Here is a 14,109-nt window from a genome sequence, read left to right as displayed (position 1 = left end):
GTCCACTCCGTTTATACAAGAAAATATGGAATCGTAAAAGGATGATAATAACAAACAAATGTCCCAAGTTCAATTGCGAATGACGACACTCTTACTTTATCTTTACCAGATGAAAGATTTGAAGAAAGTGACACCAATGTGACACCCACAGAAAGCGTCTTACAAACTTTGAACCAGCTTCTTAGCAAATAATTGTAGGAGACAACGAAATAAGTTTTGTAGTGAGATAAGGTCCACCTAAACCGTTGCATAATTACAAATTTCCTTCCAGTGACACTGGTCGACATTTTAGCGCTAGTTCTTATACACAAATTTTAAACAATGTACTCTGTTTCACCAAACAACGTTTACTGGTCCTGCTGCAAAATTTTCAGCTGTATAGTTAGTTCTCTTTCAAAGGAGGCTTTTAAAAGTTTGAAGCCCTCGGCGAAACCTCAATAGAGCTTGATGTTCCCGAAATTTGTATTCAGTTCAAAAACCATGGCTAGAAACAAACCAAAGTTAAAAACGTTATAAAATTAGACATGTGAACGCTCAAAGAATTATTAATGCCGAAACGAATCGTTGGAACGAGGTGCTTCTTTGAATGGAAGTAACTACTAAAATGCTTGGTAAAAGTTATCTGGATTATTTGAGTACAAGCGACAAGTCCTTCGAGTACAATAAAGGTAATTTCTTAAAAATAGTTAACTTGCCAACTGAACTTGATCCCATTATGGAAGGAAATGTCCGCAGAGTGCTAAAGAAAGAAGGGACTGAAGCTCACTATCTCTGCAGATATATATAAAGGAGATAATAGATCTATATCAGATTTTAAAATCTCCTGTTACTAATGGAATAAAAATATCCAAATATTTTTTCATAATTTTGGACTGTATTTCTGACATTTGTAATGTAGAGCAGATGCGTCCTGTAATCAGGAATGTATCAATCAATAAATTAGGCGCTAATGATGAAATTAATATCAATTAAAGCTTTTTTTGGCTTCTTACCAGTTGAAAAGATGCACATGAAAACTCATATATTGTAATTGGGAACTAAATAATTTTCGTTTAGATTTGTAAGACATCACAGTCCAATACGACGGGCGATAAAGCAGAAGCGTAATCTAGAATTAAACAATATAATTCACAAGCTTTCTGTGTTCCATGCAATAGCCGCTCTCCCAATACTATTGTTAATAGTATGGCAAAGGCACCCTTTGAAAACTATTTCCTTTAATGGTGATCAAAAAATATACTTATTTTTTGAGTATGTGCCATTCAATAGGCAGTACTGTTAAAATATGTTTAAGGTTCAGCTTTGAAACCATTGAGTGGCATTAGATGGGAGCCTTTCAGATCCCAACTGGTAGACATATGTGATACTTTGCAAAGCATTTACCAGAACCAAGAAATTGATAATTTAATAAAATATGAGGCTTTGGGTTTATTAAATTCTATTAAACAATTTAAGTTTTGTTTATTAGTTATTTGGTACAGAATACCAAATTTTATTTGTACAGTAATCAAGCTGATGCAGCAAAAGTGTGACCTAGCCTTTGTACCTGATTTTTTTACAAACTTGCATAATATTTTCTATGACACTTCGATTGGATTCTTCCTCTATGAAACTATTATTGCTGCAAAAGATTACTGAAACTGATTTGAAGTCTAATTTTTGATCAACAATAACAGCACAACCACATAAGAAGAATGAAAATGTACATACAGGTATTTCTCAATTCTGTTTTGTACTGCTTGATTATCAATGTCATTTTACATCATATGGTTTTTTCCTCAATATATAGTTTTAATGAACTTCAAAGAAAATGATATATATATATATATATTTCTTAAGTGGAAACAATTTGTCTTTTTGTTCAGGGTGATTTAACAGCTGGAGCAGGTTCTAATAGTGACTGTGCTGCTCAAACCTGAATCCTCGTCAGATATCAAATTAAAATTATAGTATAATTAACATCTGTGCTGTGTGCTAACCCATTGTTCTTCAGGAAGTTGTGAATTGTTTTTTTTTTCTTATCCATGTCATTAGAATGTTCATGTGTGCCATCATATGCTGGTTGGCGCCTTATTAGAACTGTTTGTCTCCATTTCTCAGGGTGTTCGCTGCTTTCTAGACTATGCACCTCTAGCTGACACTCAACTATGGCCTCTCTGATTGTTCACTGAACTATGTCAAGCATACACTCACTGACTACATTACCAACCTGCGTAAACCCACTAACTACATTATTGGTGTCATTGCAATGCTGTGCTTCATCAACTACTATCTTCATAAGAGGAGGATTCTTTAACTGAAGGAAATCTAGTCCTCTACTAGCAGTGTGCTTGATATGTCTTACTCCACCACACATCTTAAAAAGAACTTTATTCATATCTGTTTTAATATATGCTGATAAAGTATGATATTATTAACAAATTAAATCAGACAAAGAAGAAGGTCTTTGGAAAATATGCAATACCAGTTTCCACGTAACCCATTGTACCCCTAATGTCCGTGATTAGCTGTTGCATGGTCACTGTAACGAAATTATTAGTGAAACAAGTTGATAACTTATGACTGATGTATAAAGTATGTTATTCAGTGTCGTAGACTTCAGCTGGAGTTGTTTTTCCTCAAGACTCTCCCATGTGGGGAAGCAAGTGTGGTGTAACAGAAAGTAGACGAAAATGTGATGTCGTATGGCATGAATGCCGGGGAGAAACCAAAAGGCAGATTCAACCGCCTGATTGGAAGCATTTTCCTATCCCCAATGCCCAGAGGCTTCCTTTCCGAAGCATGAGAGCTGTGTGTGTAAAAGTATAGTTTGAGAGTAGATGAGTGTAACAGTGTATGTGTACTCTAGTGTTGTGTTTATGTTGGAGATGATGAGATAAATCAGAGGATGAAAGCTGATGCCAGCACATGGCCTACTCCTCTTAAAGAACATCAGGCAGCCCAGCGAGCTTATGTCCCTATCCAACTGGCTGGTCCCCATCAACCATTGTACAGAAGCTTGGAAACTGATCTATGACACACTCATGATCAGGGACTTCGGGCCACCACATCTCCTTCCTGTTCTGTTGTAAAGGCAAAGAGGAAATTGTCAAAATCACAGGGATCCCAACAGTCACCCCTCCAAGTACTGGCTGTGTCTGTTAGTCCCAAACTTCGGTTACTGCCAGAAGCTGATGCATCTACCTCAGCACGGCTGTTCACAATTAGCAGAAATTACTGCAGGATTCTTATCTCCTGAGTGTATGCAGGTGAGAAAATAACGTCGCAAAATCTATTACGTTATTAGAGTCAGAACTTAATTTCTTATTTAAGTATGTTGTCTTGATCATTTTGTAAGCAAATAGTTGTTTCTATTTGTTTCATGTTGAGAGGAAGACTGGAGCAATACACCAATGGCAGAATCTTCGTTGCTGCCGCTAGGGACGGTAAGCCGACACCTGCAGCACATAGAAGAACATCCTCATAGCGACTGATGCCCACCTCAATTGAATTACCTAATAAAAATATTGTAATCGAAGAAAGCTGAGAGTCATTGCGCTAAGCTAATTAGCATGTAATGATATTATGATTCATTGTGCTTTTTGACGGCTTACTCTCAAGATCTGAGGTGATCATTTGTGTAATGACTAACGATGTAACGAAAACTGAAAGGAGTAAAAGTCATTTCTTCACATTATCATTAAAGAAGCCTACATTGATAAATTATTTTACAAGAACAAACAAAGTCACTTTCCCAGTGTTTATTGATGATTAATACAGTTAATTGAAAATAATTTGGTATTTATGATTTGTGGAAATATGACAGCTCAGCCAGAGATTACTTACACTGTCTAGTACAAAGTTTGGCACGATATTATTCTCATTAGAGTCGCATGCCTCCTGGGCAGAATGGCCTGCGTGTTCCTTGGACAATGGGGACTCAATGCCAGGTGTTGCGAATTCGCGTCATACCCCATGCGACTTTAATCAGTGTAAGGTTAATTGTATTTGAGCGCCATTGTCGGTAGATGCAGATTCTACACGTAGCTGTCAACACTTCTAACATTGCATGGGGGCTTAATTATTTTAGAATGCAAATATTTTTAATTTTTTGATTTAGTAGCTGTCTGGTCGGTGAGACTGTCTCGTTACCGGTTGGCTCTGACCAGTATTTGTACGCAATCTGACTGCATAGAACAACAAAAAAGAATGAAACGAAATTTCCGTTAACACAATTAATTAATTAAGTCCTCAGCAACTATGAAAGCTACGAAACAACAAGGCACAAGTGTCGCTGTTCTGTGTGTGGAAGTGTGATTCAACGTATACATCTGGCACGGTTCTTCCTCAATACGACAAGATATTTTAAATACCATTTACACTGAAATAATTAAAAAAAAACAGAAATACTATGATTGCACATAGAAACCAGAAATACAGTCTAATACAAGAACACGAGCCAGATGCTTTGTTGACTGAACCTGTGACCAAGAGGCTTTATTGTTTAAGACATTGAAATAATGAAAAAAAAGGAATTTTTTACCTTCATATATATTGACGAAAAGCACACTCTGATCATTACAGCATCCCCAATCCAACAACATCTTGTGTCAAGCCCATCAAAACAATACTACAAGTTCTAAACAAGCACTCTCCATGGGAACTTCTCAACAACGACTCACCACTGCTACATCTCAATAGCACTCTCCACCACGACTTCTCGATAAGAACTCTCCACTACCACATCTCAACAAACACTGCCTACTACGACTTCTCATTAAGAACTGCCAGTGGAGGCGGCTGAATAATACTCTTTGGCGCAATCTCTGGCGCTGTGGCACAGTGTAGACACCTTTCAACATTTCCTTTCATGCCCTGAGTGTTTCGAGTTCTTCTAGAGTGACATATGTTTTAAATTTTTTTCTTCGATGAAGAAATTTATTCAGGCATCAAGGGGTTAACACGATTCAGCAGCCCTTTCCTATAGGTTATACGCAATCCGCAACAGTTTCAAGTACCATGTGCATGATTGTCATATTCCCTCCCTTGGTACACACAAACTATTAGACCCACAGAAACAATGTAGATGACCTCTTTGTAGGAGATTTAATGAAGTTGGATTCTGTACTGGGATATGTTTTTGCTCGAGGTCGTAGTTTTGGAATTATTTAATAAAAATGTACAAAAGTTACCTTCAAAAGCGTTTTTCATGACTATCTCGAAAACTGTGCCCTCCATCGAAAATACACTCCTGGAACTTGAAATAAGAACACCGTGAATTCATTGTCCCAAGAAGGGGAAACTTTATTGACACATTCCTGGGGTCAGATACATCACATGATCACACTGACAGAACCACAGGCACATAGACACAGGCAACAGAGCATGCACAATGTCGGCACTAGTACAGTGTATATCCACCTTTCGCAGCAATGCAGGCTGCTATTCTCCCATGGAGACGATCGTAGAGATGCTGGATGTAGTCCTGTGGAACGGCTTGCCATGCCATTTCCACCTGGCGCCTCAGTTGGACCAGCGTTCGTGCTGGACGTGCAGACCGCGTGAGACGACGCTTCATCCAGTCCCAAACATGCTCAATGGGGGACAGATCCGGAGATCTTGCTGGCCAGGGTATTTGACTTACACCTTCTAGAGCACGTTGGGTGGCACGGGATACATGCGGACGTACATTGTCCTGTTGGAACAGCAAGTTCCCTTGCCGGTCTAGGAATGGTAGAACGATGGGTTCGATGACGGTTTGGATGTACCGTGCACTATTCAGTGTCCCCTCGACGATCACCGGTGGTGTACGGCCAGTGTAGGAGATCGCTCCCCACACCATGATGCCAGGTGTTGGCCCTGTGTGCCTCGGTCGTATGCAGTCCTGATTGTGGCGCTCACCTGCACGGCGCCAAACACGCATACGACCATCATTGGCACCAAGGCAGAAGCGACTCTCATCGCTGAAGACGACACGTCTCCATTCGTCCCTCCATTCACGGCTGTCGCGACACCACTGGAGGCGGGCTGCACGATGTTGGGGCGTGACCGGAAGACGGCCTAACGGTGTGCGGGACCGTAGCCCAGCTTCATGGAGGCGGTTGCGAATGGTCCTCGCCGATACCCCAGGAGCAACAGTGTCCCTAATTTGCTGGGAAGTGGCGGTGCGGTCCCCTACGGCACTGCGTAGGATCCTACTGTCTTGGCGTGCATCCGTGCGTCGCTGCGGTCCGGTCCCAGGTCGACGGGCACGTGCACCTTCCGCCGACCACTGGCGACAACATCGATGTACTGTGGAGACCTCACGCCCCACGTGTTGAGTAATTCGGCGGTACGTCCACCCGGCCTCCCGCATGCCCACTATACGCCCTCGCTCAAAGTCCGTCAACTGCACATACGGTTCACGTCCACGCTGTCGCGGCATGCTACCAGTGTTAAAGACTGCGATGGAGCTCCGTATGCCACGGCAAACTGGCTGACACTGACGGCGGCGGTGCACAAATGCTGCGCAGTTAGCGCCATTCGACGGCCAACACCGCGGTTCCTGGTGTGTCCGCTGTGCCGTGCGTGTGATCATTGCTTGTACAGCCCTCTCGCAGTGTCCGGAGCAAGTATGGTGGGTCTGACACACCGGTGTCAATGTGTTCTTTTTTCCATTTCCAGGAGTGTATAACCCTGCACAGAATTTAGCTACATTAAATTTCCTACAAAAAGTCCTGTTCATTTTTCTATAGGACTAATAGTTTATGAGTAGCCAAGGGAGATAATATGAAAATTTCCCGCGTGGTCTTTGAAGGCGTTGCGGGCTACATAAAGCCCACAGGCTGGGGCAGCTGTATACAGACGACTCTGTGTCAGGCAGTCGCTCCCGTACTCTTTTTCAGGCAAGCCTGGAATCCGTCACACTGCAGTTTCTGTTGAACGAGCTGGAGAGAACAGATCTCTGATTCATGATCGGGAACCTTTCTCGCCGCCTCAGCGGCGGTTGCACGTGAGCTGTGGGAATTTGCGCTCTTTTTCGTGATCTAGTTAAGAAGTTTCGAAAATATTCCGAATCTAAAAGCAAGGCGCGAATATTTCCTCCTGTCTCATAGGCGGACGACGAGATTTAAGTTCTCACTGGCGGCTAGAATTCTGACATCCAACAGAAGAGAGGTGGGCATTTCTAATAACAATTTTCCTTCCCCTGATAGGTCAAGCCAAAAAACAATTTAAAAAAAACGAGGCCAGAGTGGCTGACGCCGGTTTAGGAACTCTCTTTTTTTTCTATGGGACGCCAAAATTAGACAGACGAAAGTTGAGTAGAGTTTTTCGTGGCAGTGTTCTCACATTTTTATCTATTTATTTACACGACAAGTTCCGCAGGACAAAATTGAGGAGTAAATATCCAAGGTCATGGAACGGGTCAGTACATGAAATTACAACATAAAGTAATAACAGATTAAAATAAAATCCTTATGAACCCAAAAAAAGTTAATCAATAAGTTTAAGTAAACGAAATCAACAATACAACAAGAAACAGCTTACCTGACAAGAAATGACAGTAAGGAATATAGATAATGAGAGGCCAATGTCAAAATACCCAGACTCATGAACGGGGGTCGACAAGAGGTTCGTGGATCTACACCACTTATTGTCCAAACCGCCCGCTTCTGAGCCAAAAATATCCTTCTAGAATGGGAAGAGTAACCCCAGAATATAATACCATACGACATAACCAAATGAAAATAAACAAAGTAGACTACTTTTCGTGTCAAACGAGTACTCACTTCAGATACCATTTGAATAAAAAAAATGGGCAGCATTAAAGTCATTGAACAAGATCCAGAACATGGGGTTTCCACGAAAGTTTACTATCCATCTGAACACTCAGAAAATTGAACTGTTCAGTTTCATTAATCATATGCCCATTCTGTGAAATTAAAACGCCAGGTTTTATTGAATTGTGTGTTAGAAGCTATAAAAACTAAGTCTTACTGTGATTAACGTTAGTTCATTTTCTACAAGCCATGAACTTAGGTCTTGAACTGCACTATTTGAAACAGAGCCAATGTTGCACACAACATCCTTTGCTACCAAGCTAGTGTCATTAGCAAACAGAAATATTTTAGAATTACCTGTAATACTACAGGCAATTCATTTATATAAATAAGGAACAGGAGTGGGCCCAGCACTGAACCCTGGGGCACCCCCCATTTGACCATACCCCACTCAGACCCCACATCACAGCCAGTCTCAACACTGTGAGTAATGACTTTTCGCTGTATGTTGTTAAAGTAAGAGCTGAACCAATTGTGAGTTACTCTCTGTATTCCGTAATGGTTCAACTTCTGGAGCAATATTTTGTGATCAACACAATCAAACGCCTTAATTAAATTTAAAAAAAGTGCCGAGCATTCGAAACGTTTTGATTAACCCAACCAGTACATCACAGAGAAAAGAGAATACAGCATTTTCCGTTCTTAAGCGACTTCTAAAGCCGAACTGTACATTTGACAGCAAATCGTGTGGTCTAAAATGATCAATTATCCCTACATACAAAGCCTTTTCAATAACTTCAACAAATACTGATGGCATAGAAACAAATTTTAAATTGTCTATATTATCACTTTTTTCCATTTTTATAAAGCGGCTTTACTACTGGGTACTTTAATCGATCAGGAAACCATTCATCCCTAAAGGAAAAATTACAAATATGGCTAAATTCAGGAATAACATGTGCAGCACAGTAATTTGATATTCTGCTAAACACTCTATCATAACCATGAGAGTCCTTAGTCTTCAGTGATTTAATTATTGACTCAATCTCCTCCTTGTCTGTATCACAGACGAGTATTGCAGACATCAATCACAGAAAGGCATTTGCCAAGAGAGTTATATGATTTACTGTAGAAGCCAAATTTTTCTTTAATTCACAATCAATGCTCACAAAATGATTGTTAAATACTGTACATGTATCTAATTTATCAGTAACAGAAATATTTTTACTGTGAACTGACTTTATATCATCGACCTTATGCTGCTGACCAGATACTTTCTTCACAACTTACCACATGGTTTTAATTTTAAGCTGTGAAATAGCTATTCTATTTGCACACCACATGCTCCTTGTCTTCCTAATAACATTTTAAGCACCTTACAATACTGTTTCTAATGGGCTACTGCAGCTTGATTGTGACTACTTCTAACATTTTCATAAATTCCCACTTTGTTCTACATGATATCCTTATCCCACTAGTCAGCCACCTGGGCTGCATATTACTGATAGTACCCGGTTTAGAACATTGAAATGGGAAACAACTCTCAAAGAGCATGAGAAATGTTTTAAGAAAAGCATTATATTTATCATCTATGTTATTAGCAAAGTAAACATCCTGCCACTCTTGTTTCTTGACAATGTTTAAAAAACTCTCTATTGCAGTTGGATTAATTTTCCTACATAGTTTGTAATCACATGTGACATATGTTTGAGTACAAAAGTCTTTTACTGTTAAAATTTGTGCATCATGGTCTGAAATGTCATTCAAGATTTTATTAACAGAATTCCCATCTAGTAATGAAGAATGAATAAAAATATTGTGTTTGGCTGTGCTACTGTTCCTCTGCACCCTAGTTAGAAAAAACAGTCTGCATCAGATCATATGAATTTAGCAGATATAGCAACATCCTTTTTTGCATCATCAACAAAAAATTTATATTGTAGTCACCACATTTAACTAATTTCTGGTACTTCCTACAAAGTGAATCAAGAGCCCTCTCTAGCTTGAGGAGAAATGCTTCCAAGTCAGAGTTAGGGGGCCTATAAACAACAACAATTAGAGGTTTTGTTTTACTAAATTCAACTGCCCCTGCACAACATTCAAATATCTGTTCAGTACAGTGCTGTGATATGCACTCAAATGGAATACTGTTTTTTACTTACATAGCCATTCCCCCAACCCGCAAGGAACTCCTTGGAAAACAGCCAGCTAATCTGTATCCTGTTAAAGGAAACCTCTCAGTTGTCAAATTATTTAAATGTTGCTCCGACATAGCAATAATTTCAGAGTCAACATCTATAAGCAGCTCATTAACTTTATCTCTAATATCTCTTATATTTTAATGAAATATACTAATTGCTTCTGTACTCGGAAACATGACGTCCTAGGAAGGTGAGCCTTAGTTGAAAGGACTTCCTTTAAACAGGTATACATATCAGCTGACTTCAGTCTAAAAAAGGCGCAGCTCCAACACCAACTACTACAGGAATTTTTCCATGAGTGATCCCACCACTACCCACTACACTGTCACCTATAAGCTTTGCCAGCCTCCCCTTCCCATACCCATTGAGGTGCAGGCCATGCCTAGTGAAATCTGATCTATTGATAGACCCAACTGCCACCACTGAAATGTTACCCATGCCCTCTGCCATCCGCGCCCAATCCAGCCACATGTTAACGGACCTAACAGCCGCATTAAGATGAGGCCGATCATGACGGTGAAACAGTTGCACGAAATGCGTATTAGTGCCACCCGTCTGAGTAGCTATCTTTATCAGATCACCACCTACACCATATTCCCCGTCCCTATCAAGACTGTTCCCTGCTTCACGCACTATCCGTACCTGATCCTCCTTTGTAAAATTCCTACATAACTCCCTTACGCAGTCAGTCACCTCAGCCAACCTTGCACTAGCCTTCATAATGCTGATGACCTGGTACTCACTCCCCAACACTTCCTGCAACTGCTAGCCCACACCTCTACCGTGTTAACTACCTAGCAGCAGAATCTTCTTCTTTCTGTTTGACTATGCAACTAACCTAGGCGACCTAACTGCTGAGGACTGCTGCATGTTCCCTACACCTACAGTTACAAGAGATTCCTCTCCACTCAACTCTGACAGTTGGTCAAATCTATTGCTTATACGCGAAGTATAACTGTCTGAATTCCTCCTCCTCCTAGCTGCCTTCTTGCCAAGTGCCAGTTCCCATTCCCCATCACCCTTCGTCCTCCTCAACCCATCTAGTTCCACCTTTGCGCGTTGTAACTGCACCTCAAGGGCACGGATCTTAAGCTCCTGCCCCTGTATCAACTTATTTCTACTACAGATTCTGCATTCCCAGGAGAGGATCTCGCTAGAACGCCCACTGGCTTCCCCACTGCATTCCCCACAATGAAAATACTTTTAACAAATCCCACACCGTAATCCACTACCAACAAACCTCCAACAGAGTCCACACTTCTCACGCATGGTAAATTTTTAGATTTACTGATAAAACTGTACGTCTACGTTACCTAAGATCAGTTACACCAGTAGAGCTATTTACATAACTAACAATAGCGGTCTCGAAATTATCTGTCTACTAAGAAAAGCAACTACTTGTATTAATACTACTACACCACAGCTAATACTAATACCAACAAAACTTCACAAAATTATTAGATAAAACCAAAAATTGAAGCCGCCACTGGAACACTCAACGAAGTTAAAACACTGAATGAAAATTTTACTGAAATATTTCACTAGAAACAATAAGGAACGTCAGCTGAAAACTAAAGCACGAGATTTACTAATCGACTTCAGCGCACAGAAAACTCTAAAAAACACAGCGAGCGAACGTTTCCAAAAGTTTATTATATTGTTATTTCGCCACAAACAGCACGAAACACCACTGAATTCTATTAAATTTAATAACTGTATAACAGAGCACAAATAACTTTGTCAGTTCTTAGCTTTATAACCGCTACAGCTGCAACTGCATCCCGCAAAATGTAAAGACACTACTCAGGCAATAGTCTTGGGCGAACGACGTAAGCACACTCACGGATAACAGACCGCTCCAATCAATAACACAGAAAGAAAGACTTAGATTAATGAAAATCCACTAATAAGTTACTTTTACAACAAATATTAAAACAAATAAACTTTAAAATAAGAAACTGAAGACTAAAACTTTATAAAATATTGACGAGCAGCTTCAACAGCAATCCAGCAGACGTGACGTCACACCAAAGACCCCAGTCCAACATTTCCATTTAAGAAGATGCTAACCACTATCGGTGACTGAATTTAACAGAGATCCATAGGGCACCGTGTGATGCTACTGGAAGCTGTATTAAGGAGTTTTATTTTAGACACTCCAGTTATTCCGCGATTCGGGAGTGGACGCTTACTACAGTGCATCTTATGTTATCATGTCTTACTTCTCAACTTGCCAGTTGTTTGTATTAGTTCCTGTTCATATCTGAATACCTTCTCTCCTTGTACCATGTAGAAAACAATTATTTCTGTCACATCATTTAAAGTCGATCCAATCGAAATCTCTGGAAGTAACATCTATTTTATGCTATGTTTCTCTGTATCTTGCGGGCCAATCAAGAATGTGTTATGTGTAGAAGAGGCAAGTTAATGTTTCGTGTACATTTTGTTAATTTTGAACGAAGATGATCGTTGTGTTTAGTGTTTCCTCATGTGTGTATATTCTTGTTAAATGAATGTGCCGTAATTGCGTTCCATTTCGGTAGTTAGTAAAATCTGTCTTCCTTTGATTATGGATTAACCAGAGTCATCAGCTATACTCATAAATGTAGGAGACGTTTCTTACCAGTTCCGTTGCGAAAACTTTTATCCAAATGACAGGTAGCGTTTCAATTAACCTTCCACTGCAAGGGTTGTTCTCTTTTATATAGTCCCCCATTAGCAGGTACGTTCAGTTTAGCTCATACTGCGAGGATTAATTATCCACTAGTAACAGATATCTTTCATCATCAGTATTTCGAATAAATTTATGCTATTGTCCCGTCTAACAGGAATCCTTTACAGAAGAATGGAAAACTGGTAGAAGCCGACCATGGGGAAAAGGAGTTTGGATTCCGGAGAAATGTAGGAACACTCGAGGCAATACTGACACTATGACTTGTCATAGAAGATAGATTAAGGAAAGGCAAACCTACGTTTATAGCATTAATAGACATAGAGAAACCTTTTGACAATGTTGACTGAAATACTCTATTTCAAATACTAAAGGCTGAAAGAATAAAATAAAGGGAGCGAAGGGCTATTTACAACTTGTACATAAACCAGATCGCGGTTATAACGGTCGAGGGGCACGAAAGGTAAGCAGTGGTTGAGAAGGAAGTGAGACAGGGTTGTAGCCTATCTCCGGTGTTATTCAGTCTGTATGTAACATTCTGCGCTGTGTCTGTTTGTTCTATATAGTGTCTCCCTACCACTTTCGCGCAACGACGCTCTGAGCGTGTTTTTTAGGGAATTGACTAGTTTGAACCTGGGACCTGTTGCTGGTAAGGAGACGCCAGACCACACATGACATGTAGAATTCAGAAGAGTTCAGTGAGACTAGCGATGATATAACCAAATACTTAATGATTTCAGCGTCAGCTCCACTGCACTCCATGTAAAAGAATCTTAATACTAACTAAATTTAGTGGAAGGGGTTCAGGGCTTTCCTATTTTTAGTTAGCTGGTAAAATAACGTCGAAAAAGCAGTTAAGTTTACCATCGGAAATTTTATTCCACTCACAAAACATCGTTTATAAATTGCACTATTGATAAAAGGAAATGTTTTAATACAGGATGGCAAAAACCAACTGCGTTCAACAAAAATGTGAACGAATATTCGCTCAATGGGTTTCTAAATTCTACAATGGATCGAAGGATGACCTATGTCATATCACATCTGTAATCTAGGTTTAAATTAAGTTTCACAAATGAGAAAACTATCAAAATGATCTACAGTAATCCTCAATTATCTTTAATTACTTATCTAACTTTTCGCAAATTACAGTGGCTGATGTGGCTTCTCAATAACTATATAACAGAAAAATCATCGCGTTTCAGATTTTTACTTCAAGTGGCAAATGTGAACACCATGAGCTTTAATTGACGATCGACACTAGTATTACGCAAAAAGGGGGTGTAGCAGATGAGACTTCTGCAGTTCTGAGTAAAGCTTTATGTGCTGTTATGCGGCATCGCGTGTGTTCATTACCTTGTCGGTGTTTGTCAGGGGGCGGCGGGCAACACAGCTCCGCTCACCTCGTCGTCTCGGAAGCAACTCTCTCCTAACTTCTCCTTACTACAATTTACCGAAGTTGGTTAAAAAAAAGACTATCTGGCTGTGTTTTCATCTG

Source organism: Schistocerca serialis, chromosome 9, assembly GCF_023864345.2.
Source record: "Schistocerca serialis cubense isolate TAMUIC-IGC-003099 chromosome 9, iqSchSeri2.2, whole genome shotgun sequence".
NCBI classification, from domain to species: domain Eukaryota; kingdom Metazoa; phylum Arthropoda; class Insecta; order Orthoptera; family Acrididae; genus Schistocerca; species Schistocerca serialis.
Note: the sequence above shows the minus strand (reverse complement) of the source record.